Source organism: Lycium barbarum, chromosome 5, assembly GCF_019175385.1.
Source record: "Lycium barbarum isolate Lr01 chromosome 5, ASM1917538v2, whole genome shotgun sequence".
Taxonomy (NCBI): domain Eukaryota; kingdom Viridiplantae; phylum Streptophyta; class Magnoliopsida; order Solanales; family Solanaceae; genus Lycium; species Lycium barbarum.
This window is the reverse complement of record NC_083341.1, coordinates 131,527,198-131,542,108: the sequence shown is the minus strand read 5'-3', so window position 1 is coordinate 131,542,108 and position 14,911 is coordinate 131,527,198.

Below are 14,911 nucleotides of genomic sequence, written 5' to 3'. Positions count from 1 at the left end.
GTACTTTGTATTTCATTCTTCAATGGTCATGTTTGAGTCCAAAGTTGATTAGCAGAAAAAAGAGAATCTCTGTTTTAACAACTCCTTTTCTTATTCTCAATTTCTTTGTCTCTTGGGCTGATTAATGGCGAGTGTTTAAGGATATCGCATGTTATTACTGAAACTTAATTTGCTTCTACTACACAACTAAAATTGCATTTAAAATGCTATTTATGTCTTTCGTTACTAGTTTAGCTGGAATCTTTAATGATCCAACAGTCCTTAACTGCTATATTGCTAGTAACATGTTCAATATGATGATTTCTCATCAAACATTGTTCAATCTGTAGGTGCAGTAGTAATCATGGTATATTGTTCTCATTGTGATTACAAGGGTGCCAATTGTTCAATCTTACATGGGCTATTTCCACCATTAATTAGTTGTTCAACTTCGACATAAGATATATATTTCTATCATAGTCAATAACCAGATGATGCTTCCTCCATCACTATTTACTGAATTCTGTTAATCGATACTCGAGAAGATCTGTGGTGCACAGGGAGTAGGGTTTGGGCTTACAATAAGTGTCATGACTAGTAATAAATGCTATAATTTACATAGATCTTTTCTTTTCGAAAGTTAGATGCTCTGTCTTTTTTAGTGCAAAACCTTAACTTGGTCTCAACTGACAACAACACTCTAAAAAACAGTTGTATGTTTGGTTAAAAAAAATACATGCATAAACTCATTTACTTGCTGTTAGCATCACCATCAGCAGATTTTCCAATTTTCGCAAAGCTAGGTCTTTATTCAATCATCCTGCCCCTACATTAAAACCATATAAGATTGAGTGAGAGGTTGCTTAGGATAAAATCTCAGTGAAAATCAAATAAAAGTTGCACTGCATATACTTTTTCCAATCTGCTTATCCTCATTGGTTGGGGTGTGATAAAACTACTTATTCCAAGACAATAGACTAAATCAGTTAGAATACAATCATTTTTCTTATATATCATTTCTTTTATAACCAAAACCAAGTAGAACCCTTCTAATGTACTTGCTTATTATCACTTAATCTATTATTGTCCACAGTTACATTCAGTCTTTTTACAATACTAATCTTATTATTCATAGGTCATTAATAAATTTACAGTTAACGAGAATTAACATTGAATTACCAAAACAATAAACTCAAGAAGAAGGCTTGCAGTAGATCATATTCCGAATTTCCTCAAATGTCTAGTAAAAAGCATGTTCGTAGCAAACACTACAGGTGAAAAGAAAGAGGATAGCTTCCAAAAATAACAAAAATGGTTGGAAGTACAGTGGAACATAAGACTCCAATTGTAAGTAACAGGTCTCAAACTCTACAAGCCTTTTAATCATATAAACAAGTACAATACAGGAATATCAAAGAAAACAGAAAATCACATGAACATATTAAGAATTGGCTAATCATCAAAGAGGGGCTTTAACATACCTAATTTCAATACCTGCAAAGTTGAACTCGAAACCCATAGTTACCCCAACTTTCTTGCTCTTCTCGAATTTGCTTTGCACTAGTGACGACTACAGAGTTGCAATCATATATTTCGATTAATTTTAGAGTCATTATTTCTCCAATACTCTGGGGAATCTCCTGTAGGAAATGCAACCAAGTCATGATTAGTTGCTCAAGCATCGGAAAATTATCATTAGTTGCTTCCCATCTTTCCAGATTTCCGTGATGAACGCCTAGATATTTTAATTTACGAAATACAACATCTTCATTTAGTCTCCAATCTGTTCCCTGGAATTCATTACATGCTTTGAGCACCTCAAGATTGGGTAAATTAGCCAACACGACCATATCTTCCCATGGAAAAAAAAAGTAGAATCTAAACTCAATTTGTTGAGATTAGGCAGGAAACTATTCTTATAGAGAATGAACGGACCATTGAGCGACACTGCTTGTATATTTAGTGTCATAAGCCCCTGTAGAAGATTGAGACAATCAAGAAAAGAAGACCACTCAGTACTTCGTACATCGTTAATCTTTAGCTTATTCAGATTGGGAGTTCTTTTCAAGATTTCCACCACAACAGGAGAGTATCTGAGAAGTGTTTGCAAGTTATTCAGGAACAAAGGTTGTTCTTAAATGCCATGACTTTCTGCCTCAAGAGGATTAGGCATATCCACATTTTCAATTTCCACGTGTTTTATCTCTGACATTGTCCAGATCTCCGGTGGGAGCTGCACGTTATGCCTTAGTGAATAAATAATTATGATCTGTAGATTGCACAATTTGGCTGGTGAAGAAGGATCATCAATATATGCATCAACGTATCTCAAATGTACAAGTCGGGGTATTATATGAGAGAAATCGTATAATATTTCACGTGCATCCAACACCTTAAGCAACTTGAAATGTGAAACACTATTGGGCCAGTGATATATTCCTTTAACTTGATAAGATTTACGTCCCATAAAGATCAAGCTGCGGGTTGTAATCTTGCCACTCCTATCCCTTGGATGATCACAAAAATAATCCCGAATAAAAAACGGAATGATCACTCGCCGCCTATCAAGTATGCCATCTGAGGAAGTGGCGGCATAATTATTAGTGAAATGCACAACATTTTCAAGTTAAGCTTCTCTTATGCGCAGCTGTCGTAGAAGATCGTGAATTTTACACGTTTTGATCCTTCCATAAGCCCGTCTTCTACCAACCATTAGACTCATCTCCATTAACTCTTGTAGATACTCCTCTACCACCGCTTCTAACCTTTTATTGCTTCTTGCCTTTATGAATTGCTCAGCTATCCATGAGCTTATCAACTTTGAAACACGAAGCTCCATATCTTTAGGAAAACCTCCTATATAGAGAAAGCACGCCTTCAAGTATTGGGGTAAGCAATTGTAGCTCAAAGAAAGAATTGCTTGACACAGTTCTGAAATCGTACCAAAGAATGAGTTCAAGTTTTCCTCAATTATCTTCCAATTATCGTGTGTCTGGCCTCTCTTTCCAAGAAGACCAACAATGACAATAATGGATAGCGGTAATCCTCGACATTGTTGTATGATATGCTTCCCAATTTCTTCTAGTTGTGGAGGACAAGGATCTTTCCTGAATAGTATTTTCGTAAATAGGTTCCAATTATCATCTAAACTTAGAAAAGCCACATCATGAGGAGGAAAATCAGGGCAGTTGGCATAATCAACAACATTTGTTAGACGAGTGGTTAATATAATTCGGCTTTTATTGTAATCATTTGGAAATATTCTTCGCATTTGGTCCCAAGCCTTTGTACTCCAAAGATCATCTATGACAATCAGAAATCTTCTACCCTTTAGACCTCTGTACACAATCTCCATTAGTTGATCGTCGCTCATTTCTGGATTGATTCCAATAGTCGAAGAGACAACTTCAAGGAGCATTTCTCTTATTATATTCTTCAGAGATGGTGACCCATAGACAATGAATGGTTGTAGTCATCAAAAATCTGGCAAGTGTTGTCTTACCAATACCGCCCATACCAATAACTGATATGACTATTAGCTCTTTCGCTTGAGCGGTGAGGCAATTTAGTATGGTGCTTAAGTCATCCTTCATTCCAATAACACTATTTTTGCCTGACTAGGAGGAAGTTGTTGCTAATTCTGCTGATTTGCTTCCATGCTTCTTAAACTCAGGGGCGGATTTAGGGTGTGAACACCCTCGGCAAAAAATTATATATTATATTTATGTACATATATGTTACACCCCGTACCTCGGAGAAGCACTGGTTAAAATTTGAATGTAAGTATGTCGAGTTATGGCTAGGTAAAACAACCTTGGAGTATGAGGAACGAGGCATTATTAAGTATATTATTTAAGTAAAGGATAATTATGATCTCGTAAGTCATAATCGGGAAATACTATTTTGAAATACAAGAACATGGCCATTATCATGTATAATAAATGATAAATATCATGTATGGAGAGTTTCGGAAGGTTTCGAGATCAAGCAAATTGAAGAAAATAAGTTTGATGAAAATTTGAGAAATGTTGGGCAGATTTTTAGTCAACTTTGGAGGGGCATATCTCCTAGTATATTAGGATTTTTAAGGTGAAACAAAAGCCTAAAATAAATTTCGTCGAGTCTAGTTTCTAATGCAACAAACCGCTCGTCGATAGGATATCGGAGTAGAGAACTATAGACGTTACAAACTGAGCTGACAAGCAGAAAACAGGGCTGCTACAGTACTACTACAGTGCAGCTGACCTTAGCTACTATAAAAGGGGTTAAAACCCCATTTTTCATCATCAAAATTGTCCAAAACTTTCCAGAATTTTCAGCAAACAAAAAGGGCCTTTTATACCACATAAAAGTGAGGATTTGAAGTGATTTTGGCTAATCAAGGCTCGGGTAACGCATAGTTACGGTTATAGCATCGTGTTGCGGTGGATTTCGACTCAGATTCAAGGTGAATATTGGAGATTTTATTGTTCTAACAAGAAAAAGGTATGAATCTCTCCTTATGGGTATTAATTTCGGCTTCTTTACGGAAATAAAGTTATTAAATAGTCGTATCACAAGTTGGTTAGTTGAGAAATTTAGAAAACATCGTGTGGGATGTTTTAGGAAATATATTGGTATGGATAATGTGTTGATGATGTTGGTATTGTTGTTGTTGAATGGTTGTTGATATTATGATTTCGGGCTAGGCATATAAATAGGGGAGATGCTGCCCGAATTTCAACAGAACCTAAAAGGATTTTAATTAAGGGCTTAAGACGAGTGTATGATGATGATTCTAACAATAGTATGAATGGTTGTATATGTAGATTATGAGGCTACGAATGATATTAAGTGAATTGCGAGACGGGAAGTAAGTTGGAAGTCGAGAAATTATCTTCCAGGTATGTTAAGGCTAGCCCCTTTCTTTCTAAAGGCATGATCCTTTCGTTATAAACCTTTGTGTCATACCCATAATATCATTAGTTTCACAAATGCTAGAAGTCCACGAATTTCGTAATCCTTATGATGTTATTGAGCTTCTAAGGCATGATTCTTTTCCTACCAAACCATGCATGAATTCCATAAAAATTTTCATTTCCAAGAATGTTAGAGATTCATGACTCTTAAAGTTTTTATGATGGTAAAGATGAATAATTTTTTTTTATGATAACCATGATGATGATTATGAGAGATTTATTTATCCAAGCTCCAAGGCATACGGATTTCATGTTATTATGAGATGATTTTTATTCATAGAGATTTCCATGTACATGAGCTTTATATTATTATGAGGTGATTGAGTTTACTTTGCAATTTCTTAATTTCCTTCATTGTTGGTAATCTCACCTTATGACCCTTGTTCCTTCAAGGTGGGATAAACGATGATGATTGATCCATAATATAATCGGAGGCTACCGACCTTACGTTACTCCGATATAGTTGTGGCTTTTGATTGGGATCTTATGCATGCTTTATATATATGTATTTATTTTTCTGACACCGCACCGCGCTATAGTCGGTCGGGCATGACACGTAGATGTGCACACCACTGCAGTGGGCATGTTATGATACCGCCCCGGATGCGGGCTAACGATGATAACACCGAACCTTAATGGCCGGGCATGATATTATATATATGACACCGAGCCTTAATAGTCGGGCATGGTACTATGTATATGTATAGAAATGTTTTTTTTAAAGGCTAAGCATGCATGACATCCGCCTTATGAGGCATTCAGATGTACAGGTTATCTCTCTTATTCCATGTTACCTTTCATATTTATATTATGGTGTTATTCATGCCTTACATACTCAATACATTATTCATACTGACGTCCCTTCTGGTGGACGCTGCGTTTCATGCCACGCAGTTGTATACAGATGAGTAGAGGATATTGCTAGAAGATGTTCCAGCTGGATTGGCGAGCTCCATTTCCTTCCGAAGTGTTGCCGAGTCAGAGTATCTATGTTATGCTATATTGATTTATGTTAGAGACTTTGCAGACAGAGTCACGTATATAGCATGTCATTCTTGCAAGCGGCTCTGCAAGCCAATGTATCATTATGCATTATATTACAAATTTCATATGATTACAGATTTTACTTGATTTGAGAAAGACGAAAAGAATGTTTTTGAAAATCTTTCATTATGCATTTCACTTCGTGATTTAAGAGTCCAGTAAGATTATGAATATAATGAGAACCTGCGGGTTTGCTCGGCTCTAAGTAAATGGTCGGGTGCCCATCATGCCCTATCAGGATTGGGGTGTGACAATATATTAACTTTTGAATACCCTGAACAAATGCAAAAAAGTTAGCCCAAGCGGTCCAGGGTGTTCAAAATTTTCTTTAGCATCCGAGGTTCGATTCCCATGACAACATTATTTTTTATATTTAACTTTTGTTGTTTTTTCCGAACCCCCTGAATGAAATCTTGGATCCGCCACTGGTTAAACTCGATCAGCATCACCTCTTTCGTGAGAAAATAAACTTCGTTTTCCACTTCTTGCAATTCTTCATTGAAGCATCTAAAAGCCCTTTCCCGGTTGTGTTCATTATCTGATAGAATGATGCTTCTCAAGATTGAATCAACTCTGTCTTCTGCTTTGTAGACTACATCTCTGATCCTCTTTTCTGTAACCTTGAGAGTTTCAATATCCTTGGCTTCTTTTGTAGTATCCTCAAGAAAAAATTGGAGAGCAGATAGACTTTGATAAGTAGATTCAACATGTTGTTGTTGTATAAATCTTCCACAAATCAAAGGTGATTTAATCTGCAGGAGTTGTTGCAGTGTATGCATAAGTGAGGAATGAGCAGCATAAGCCATTTCTCTTCTCTGAATTTGAAGGGCTAAATAATATAAGTTAATGGTTATTGCAGTTTGCTGGAGTAACTAAGGCATGCTGGTTTAATCTCTCAGAATGGAGAGGAGATGAAGTTTGGTTTAGGCTAGTATGATAAAGGATCAATGCAAGTATATGCTGAAATTCCCAAAAGACAGTTTGTGTCACGCCCCGAACCATGGCCTGGTAACACGGCACTTGGTGCCTTGCTACATTTGACCCAGCTAACCACATGTCTTGCTGAATCAATATGTGACATGTACTGATGCGGGATATAAGTTAAACATGCATGATTCGAGTAACATGGGACCCAATAATCATAAGTCAGAAAGTACCGTTATATCATAAATGCGAAAATACTCTGAAAGTATAGTAACATAGCCAACAAGGCCAGCTGAACTGAATATCTGACATGACACAACTGAACTAGTCTATGAAACCTCTAACGTGAGTCCGACTGCTAAACTGTTTACCGGGACAAGGCCCCCGGCATAACTAACATGAAATATAAATAATGACAAAACCCCGAATGAGATGGGGCTCACCAATAGCTGATACGAGCAATGTCCTAATGAGTAGATCTATACCTGCATTGTGAAATGCAAGCCCCCGGGCAATAAAAGGGGATGTCAGTACATTTAAATAGTATCTTGTGGGAAAGCCGTAGTATAATCGACAACATGGAATCACCACGTGGGTACGTGGAGTTTGTTACCTGGCCTGACCAGCAGAGCAGCCCCACACCTTGTCAGGGTATGAGACATAAGCATGACATGAGAGGATCCAATCCAATTATCCTACATTGGCATACGTAGTTTCAGGCTGTCTGAGCTTTCTCGGTAAACCTCTGCTACTCCCAAAAACATGAACATGGATATAGGTGGCATCTGAGCCCATGGTTTGTATAACATAACTTTTAAGTATGACTTGTAGACATGACTCGTAAACATGATTCGTGGGTATAATATAACATGAATATAAGTATATAGTATAACTTGTATAAAAACATGGAAAGCACGTAGATTTTAATGAAAATAAGCATAATAGTTCATATCTTGCATTTAAGAACCCATGGAATGCAAAGCATGGGTGTTCATAGATTACGGACGGATTCCCAATAACCAAAATGGAATATCAAGAATACAATAACTAATTATTAACACGAACATGGTATGTCATGGTACATGTACCTTAAGGTCATCATGAATTAGAGTAGAAACCTTAGGTTTATGGAACTTCGTATTTTTATGGATGAACGTAGAGTGGGAAGAACAATGATGATCCCACACATTGATAGAAACCCTACATACCTTAATTCTCTCCAAAAACTTGAGAAAAGTTTGAATCTTTGAAGAACAATTCCAAAAGCTTGAATCTTGAATCTTGAACCTTGAGACGGGTTTTCTTGAAAACCCAAGGTTAGGAACAATGTATTTTCACTTAGAATTCATGTGTTGATGTTAGAAACACTTGGAATCACTTGGAAGAGGCTTACCTTGGTGTATGAGGATGATGGGAAGAGAGAATGGTCGTTTTAGGGCTTGAGGATGTGAAGAATGAAGTGAAAAAGCCAAAAAATGAAGTTTTAAAGTTGTTGTCGGACCCGTTTTACTCTCATTTTTGGCCCATTTTACGGCCCGTAAATCTTACCGTGAAACCATAACAGTGTGCTGGATATTTTGGCATTTTTACGGAGCGGCAGAACACTGTTTAGTAAATCGTACATAACTTTTTGTACATGTGTCCATTTGACCTCCATAATATACCGTTGGAAAGGTATTGCAAACTCACTTGAAAGCATGCTCTGTAGGGTAGCTTCCGAATTTACTTTGCCCAAGGAGTCTTCTTATGACTTGATTAGGTTTCAAACACCCTGTTTACACTATTATTCATATTGGGTTCATTATACCCCGTCTTACGAGTCAAACCTTAGCCCGAATGCACGAGGTGTTACAGTTTGAGTGACAAAGCTATTGTCCCTACATATCTAGAAATTGGCATATTTTAAATGGAAAAGGGTCAAATATACCCCTGTACGGAAAAGGGCCAAATATCTGGGATTGGATGATTGGAGAACAAGAAAAGAAAAGAACGGAACTGAAATGGGTCAGGGATGGGTTTTAAAGAGAATTGGGTACTTAAAATTGTTGGGTGTGCGAACAAAGTACCGCATTGGTAGCTGAAAAGAAAAAATAGTTACTTATAAGGTGTTGGATACTCTTAATGATGTGAAGCCTTTTGGGGAAAAACCGTACGAACTTGGCCCAAAGTGGACAATATCACATCATGTTAACAGTATCTTTGGACCGTTTTAGCCCAACAAAAATTGGGGGCGGGTCATTTCATTCTAAGCTTGTCATGTGTCCTTCCATCAAAATTAAGGGCGAATTTGTGCCAAAATATAATGGGAGGGGTATATTTGGCCCTTTTCCGATATTACTGGAGTATATTTGACCCTTTTCCCTATTTTAAACTCCTTGCTTTAGCAAGCATCGTAATTTTCGGGCTTAATTTTGTATACTAGTCGTACTACTTTTCATGTAATCAATTTGGTGTAAGGTTGTGGTTGGTGGGAGTGTTGGCTAGGATTCTTGTTTGCATCTGATGACTAGTGTGTGTATGGTTTGAAAACATATATGCGGAAAACAAAAAATTTGCAACCAAAAAATGTGTTAAAGAACAATTTCATTTCAGTCACGACCAACACAGAGTGAATAAGTAAAATTGAAATTATAAGATGAAGAAGGAACCTTAAGAGTCACGATCAAAATGGTCGTTGAACAAAGAACTAAAAATCTTGAGACTCATTAGCTTAACCAAGAACTGAAACGAAGAATAAAAAATGTTGACCAGGAGAAACTCTTAGCTTTTCTAAAGGTAATGAACTCGAGCAAACCAATTATTTAAAATATTCAATCATTCTAGGCAGTGGCGGAGCCAGAATTTCCGCCGAGGGGTTCAAAATATAAAAAAATAAACATACGAAGAAGCCTAAGGGGGTTCAACATCTACTATATATACATAAAAAATAATTTAAACCTTGTAAAAACAGTATTTTTCTCCGCCAAGGAGCTTCGGATGAACCCTCGGCATAGTGTGGCTCCGCCACTGATTCTAGGGATATAGCAACTATAAGCTTGCATACTAATACAAGTCTGACTATTAAGAAAAAGAGTACATGCATAAACTCTTCATAATAGCAGTTGGGGTCAAATATTCAAAATGCTACTCCTATGCAACCAATATAGAAATTCTTCTTGGATCATCCTGACCCTGCATTAAAACCAAATGAAAGATTAAGTGAGGCTTCCCAGGATATAAAATCTCAGTGAAAATCAACGCAAAGATGCACTGCATTTTCAGATTTTGAATATCAAGTTCTTCAGCTGGATCAGCAGAATATAGTCGGCTAGTCGCTAAGTACTTTCTTCATAAGCTCACCTATTCAGATCAACTTGCTCATACTCAAAAAGTCGAAGAAAAAACGCAGATATAAACGGACAGGCTTAAACTTTTTATGTTATTAACTCGGGTATAACATTATAAGACATTTTAACCGGCTGTCAAAACAACAAGAATCGACTTGCTATTGATTGGACAGATCTCAAAGTTTACAAGCCTTTTCAAATGATACAAGCAGGTGAAGACAAGAAATGAAAGAAGACATAAAACTGTTAGCATAATGGACATATTGTAGAATATCTACATTAAGATATTCTCAATATGGTGAATATGAAGAGATACTATGAATATATGAAATATTATTAAGGATATTCTACATTTAGTGTAGAATATTATGTAACATTAGTGGTAGAATATTATGAAGAATATTTTGTAGGATTTACATTTAGTGTAGGATATTTTACTTCCTTTCCTCTCTTATTTCTCTTGTATATAAATACCATTGTATTCTGATGTATGGGAATCAAGTAATTGAGATAGTCATTCTTCAATTTCTCTCATGTTTTCTCTGTTCTTGACATGGTATTAGAGCCTTTTTTTTTTTTTTTTGAAAGTTTAGTTCTCTTGACTGTTCGTCAACAAGCAGTCCTAAGAATCTAGGGCTTTTGGTTTTGGTTATTCTAGATATTTTTTTCGTTTCATTGTGTTTTTGATTTTCTCTATTCAGAAATATGACTTCACATCAATTTGAATCTTTCAGTGTTCGTTTCACTAGAAAAAATTATTCAGCTTGGGAATTTCAATTTCAACTTTTTGTCACGCGAAAAGAATTATGGGGCCATATAGATGGAAGTGATCCTGCTCCTACTGATCTTACAAAGTTAGGTCAGTGGAAGGTCAAGGATGCTCGGGTGATGACATGGATTTTAGGGTCAATTGACCCCCTTATTGTTCTTAATCTCAGGCCGTACAAGACTTCAAAGGCCATGTGGGATTATTTACAAAAGGTTTACAATCAAGACAATAGCGCTAGAAGATTCCAGCTAGAGCATGAAATTGCTAATTACTCTCAATGAGGTCTCTCTGTTCAGGATTATTATTCTGGATTTCAATATTTATGGGTTGAATTTACTGATATTGTTTATGCTAAAGTACATGCTGAATCTCTCTCTATAATTCAAGCAGTTCATGAGCAAAGCAAGCGAGACCAATTTTTGATGAAATTGCGATACGATTTTGAGAGTGTTCGCTCTAACTTGATGAATCGTGACCCGTCTCCCTCTTTGGATGTTTGTTTTAGGGAATTACTCCGTGAAGAGTAACGTCTTGTCACACAAAATGCTTTTAAGCAAGCAAATGATGTCACTGTTGCATTTGCTGCTCAAGGAAAAGGAAAGGGCAGGGATATGACTAGAACTCAATGCTATAGCTGCAAGCAATATGGCGATATTGCTTGCAATTGTGGCAAGAAGTTTTGTAACTATTGTAAACAACATGGACATATTATCAAAGAGTGTCCCACACGCCCTCAAAATCGTAGGGTCAATGCTTATCAAGCTGAGGTAAATGGTTCCACTACTGATAACTCATCTTCTGCAGGACAAATTCTTACTCCTGAAATGGTCCAACAAATGATCGTGTCAGCCTTTTCGGCTTTGGGATTACAAGGTAATGATGCTGCATCTAATCTTTGGCTTGTTGATTCTGGTGCTTCCAATCATATGACCAACTCAACAAGTATACTAAAAAATGTTCGTAAGTATCACAGTCCATCACATATTCACGTTGCCAATGGTAGTAATTTACCCATTACCAAGGTTAGGGACATTACTCCAACTTTCAAGAATATTTTTGTTTCACCAAAACTCTCAACTAATCTTATTTCAGTTGGACAATTGGTAGAAAATAATTGTGATGTGAATTTTTCTCGTAATGGTTGTCTTGTGCAGGATCAGGTGTCGGGGACGGTAATCGCAAAGGGGCCTAAAGTTGGAAGATTGTTTCCTATACATTTTACCATTCCTCATGTTCTATCTTTTACTTGTACTTCTACTGCTAGTAAGATTGAGGTTTGGCATAAGCGTCTAGGACATCCAAATTCTGTTGTGTTGTCTCATTTATTGAATTCTAGTTTATTGGGAAATAAAAATCAATTTTTAGCTGCTTCTTTTGATTGTTCAACTTGTAAATTAGGAAAAAGTAAAACTCTTCCTTTTCCTAATTTTGGTAGTCGTGCTACAAAATGTTTTGATGTCATTCATAGTGATGTTTGGGGCATTTCACCAATTACTTCTCATGCTCATTTCAAATACTTTGTGACATTTATAGATGATTATAATCGGTTTACATGGGTATATTTTCTCCGTTTCAAATCTAAGGTATTTTTCATATTCAAGACATTTTTGGCTTACATTGAGAATCAATTTTCTACATGCATCAAAATATTAAGATCTGATTCTGGTGGAGAATATATTTCTCATGAATTCAATAATTTCTTGCTTGAGAAAGGAATTGTCTCACAACGCTCTTACCCATATACGCCACAGCAAAATGGGGTTGCTGAGCGTAAAAATCGTCATCTCTTAGATGTCACTCGTACTTTATTGATTGAGTCCTCTGTCCCATCCAAATACTGGGTGGAATCTTTGTCTACTGCTGTCTATTTAATTAATAGGCTGACATTTAAAGTGTTAAATCGTGAGTCTCCATATTATCGCCTTTATCATCATAATCCTAGCTATCATAATTTTCATACATTTGGTTGTGTTTGTTTTGTACATCTGCCTCCTTCTCAACGCAATAAAATTTCTGCTCAGTCTACTAAATGTGCTTCTATGGGTTATATTACTTCTCAGAAAGGGTTTATTTGCTATGATCCAAGTTCTAACAAATTCGTATTTCTAGAAATGTTGTTTTCTTTGAGAATCAGTATTTCTTTCCTATTCATGTTGAGTCATCTTCTGTTTCTCCTATTCTTCCTACTTTTGAGGATTTGTCATCTTCTTCTAAGAAGTTCAAACCTGGATTTGTGTATGAACGACGTCGGCTAGCTTTATCCCCTCCCGAAACTGATCCGCCACCTGAGACTGCTCCACAACCAGAAGCTGAGATTTCTTCAAGGCCAGCTTCTCTTGAGCCTACTCGACGGTCTACTAGACTGCGAAGTACTCCTAATTGGTATGGTTTTTCCTCTACTTTATCCATCATTTCTGTTCCAACTGGTTACTCACAAGCTTCCAAGCATGAATGTTGGCAGAAAACAATAGAGGAAGAACTTTTGGCTCTTAAAGAAAATGACACATGGGACATTGTTTCATGTCCTTCAAATGTCCGGCCAATTGGATGTAAATGGGTTTATTCAATTAAACTTCATTTTGATGGAACTCTTGATAGGTACAAAGCTCACTTGGTTGTCCTTGGTAACAAACAGGAGTATGGTGTGGATTATGAGGAGACTTTTGCACCAATAACAAAAATGACTACGGTGCGAATTATTATTGCCATTGCTGCATCACAGAACGGGCCTCTTCATCAAATGGACGTAAAAAATGCTTTTCTCCATGGTGATCTGAAAGAAGATATTTATATGAAACCTCCACCTAGTTTGTTTTCATCATCCACATCAGATGTTTGCAAGTTGAAGCGAACTTTGTATGGATTAAAACAATCTCCCAGAGCTTGGTTTGACAAGTTTCGATCTACTTTGCTTCAATTCTCTTTTGAACAAAGTAAATATGACTCATCTTTGTTTCTTCGGAAAACATCTACAGGTTGTGTTCTTTTTTTGGTATATGTAGATGACATCATTATCACAGGAACTGATTCTTCATTAATCACTAGCCTCCAGCAGCAACTTAAGGATTCTTTTCATATGAAAGATCTTGGTACTCTTACATATTTCTTGAGGTTGGAAGTTCATTATAATTCTTTAGGTGTTTTCTTAAACCAGCACAAATATACTCAGGATTTGATTGTTTTGGCTAGTCTTCAAGAATCACCCTCTGTTGATACTCCGTTGGAATTGAATGTAAATTATCACCGTGATGAAGGAGATCTTATTCCTGATCCAACTTTGTTTCGACAATTAGTTAGGATCCTAAATTATCTTACTATTACTAGGCCTGATATCTCTTTTGCAGTTCAACAAGTTAGTCAATTTATGCAGACTCCGCGTCATCTACATTTAGTGGTTGTTCGTCGCATCATTCGATATCTCTCAGGAACATCTACTCGTGGATTATTTTTTCCTAGTGGCTCTCCTATTCAACTTAAAGCGTTTAGTGATTCTGATTGTCCTGGATGTTCTGATACTCGCCTCTCCGTCACGGGATGGTAGTGCATGTTTCTCAGAGATTCTTTGATATCTTGGAAGAGAAAGAAGCAAGATCACGTTTCAAAATCTTCAACGGAGGCTGAATATCGAGCAATGTCTACTGCTTGTTCCGAGATTATTTGGCTTCGTGGTTTACTTGCAGAGATAGGATTTCCTCAATCTAGTCCTACTCCTCTCCATGCTGACAACACAAGTGTCATTCAGATTGCAACCAATCCAGTTTATCACGAAAGAACCAAGCATATTGAAGTGGACTGTCATTTTATCAGAGAAGTTGTATATAGAAGAGTTATTACTTTTCCACATGTATCCAGTGATCTTCAAATAGCTGATGTGTTTATAAAATCAATGGCACGACAACGTCATCGGTTTC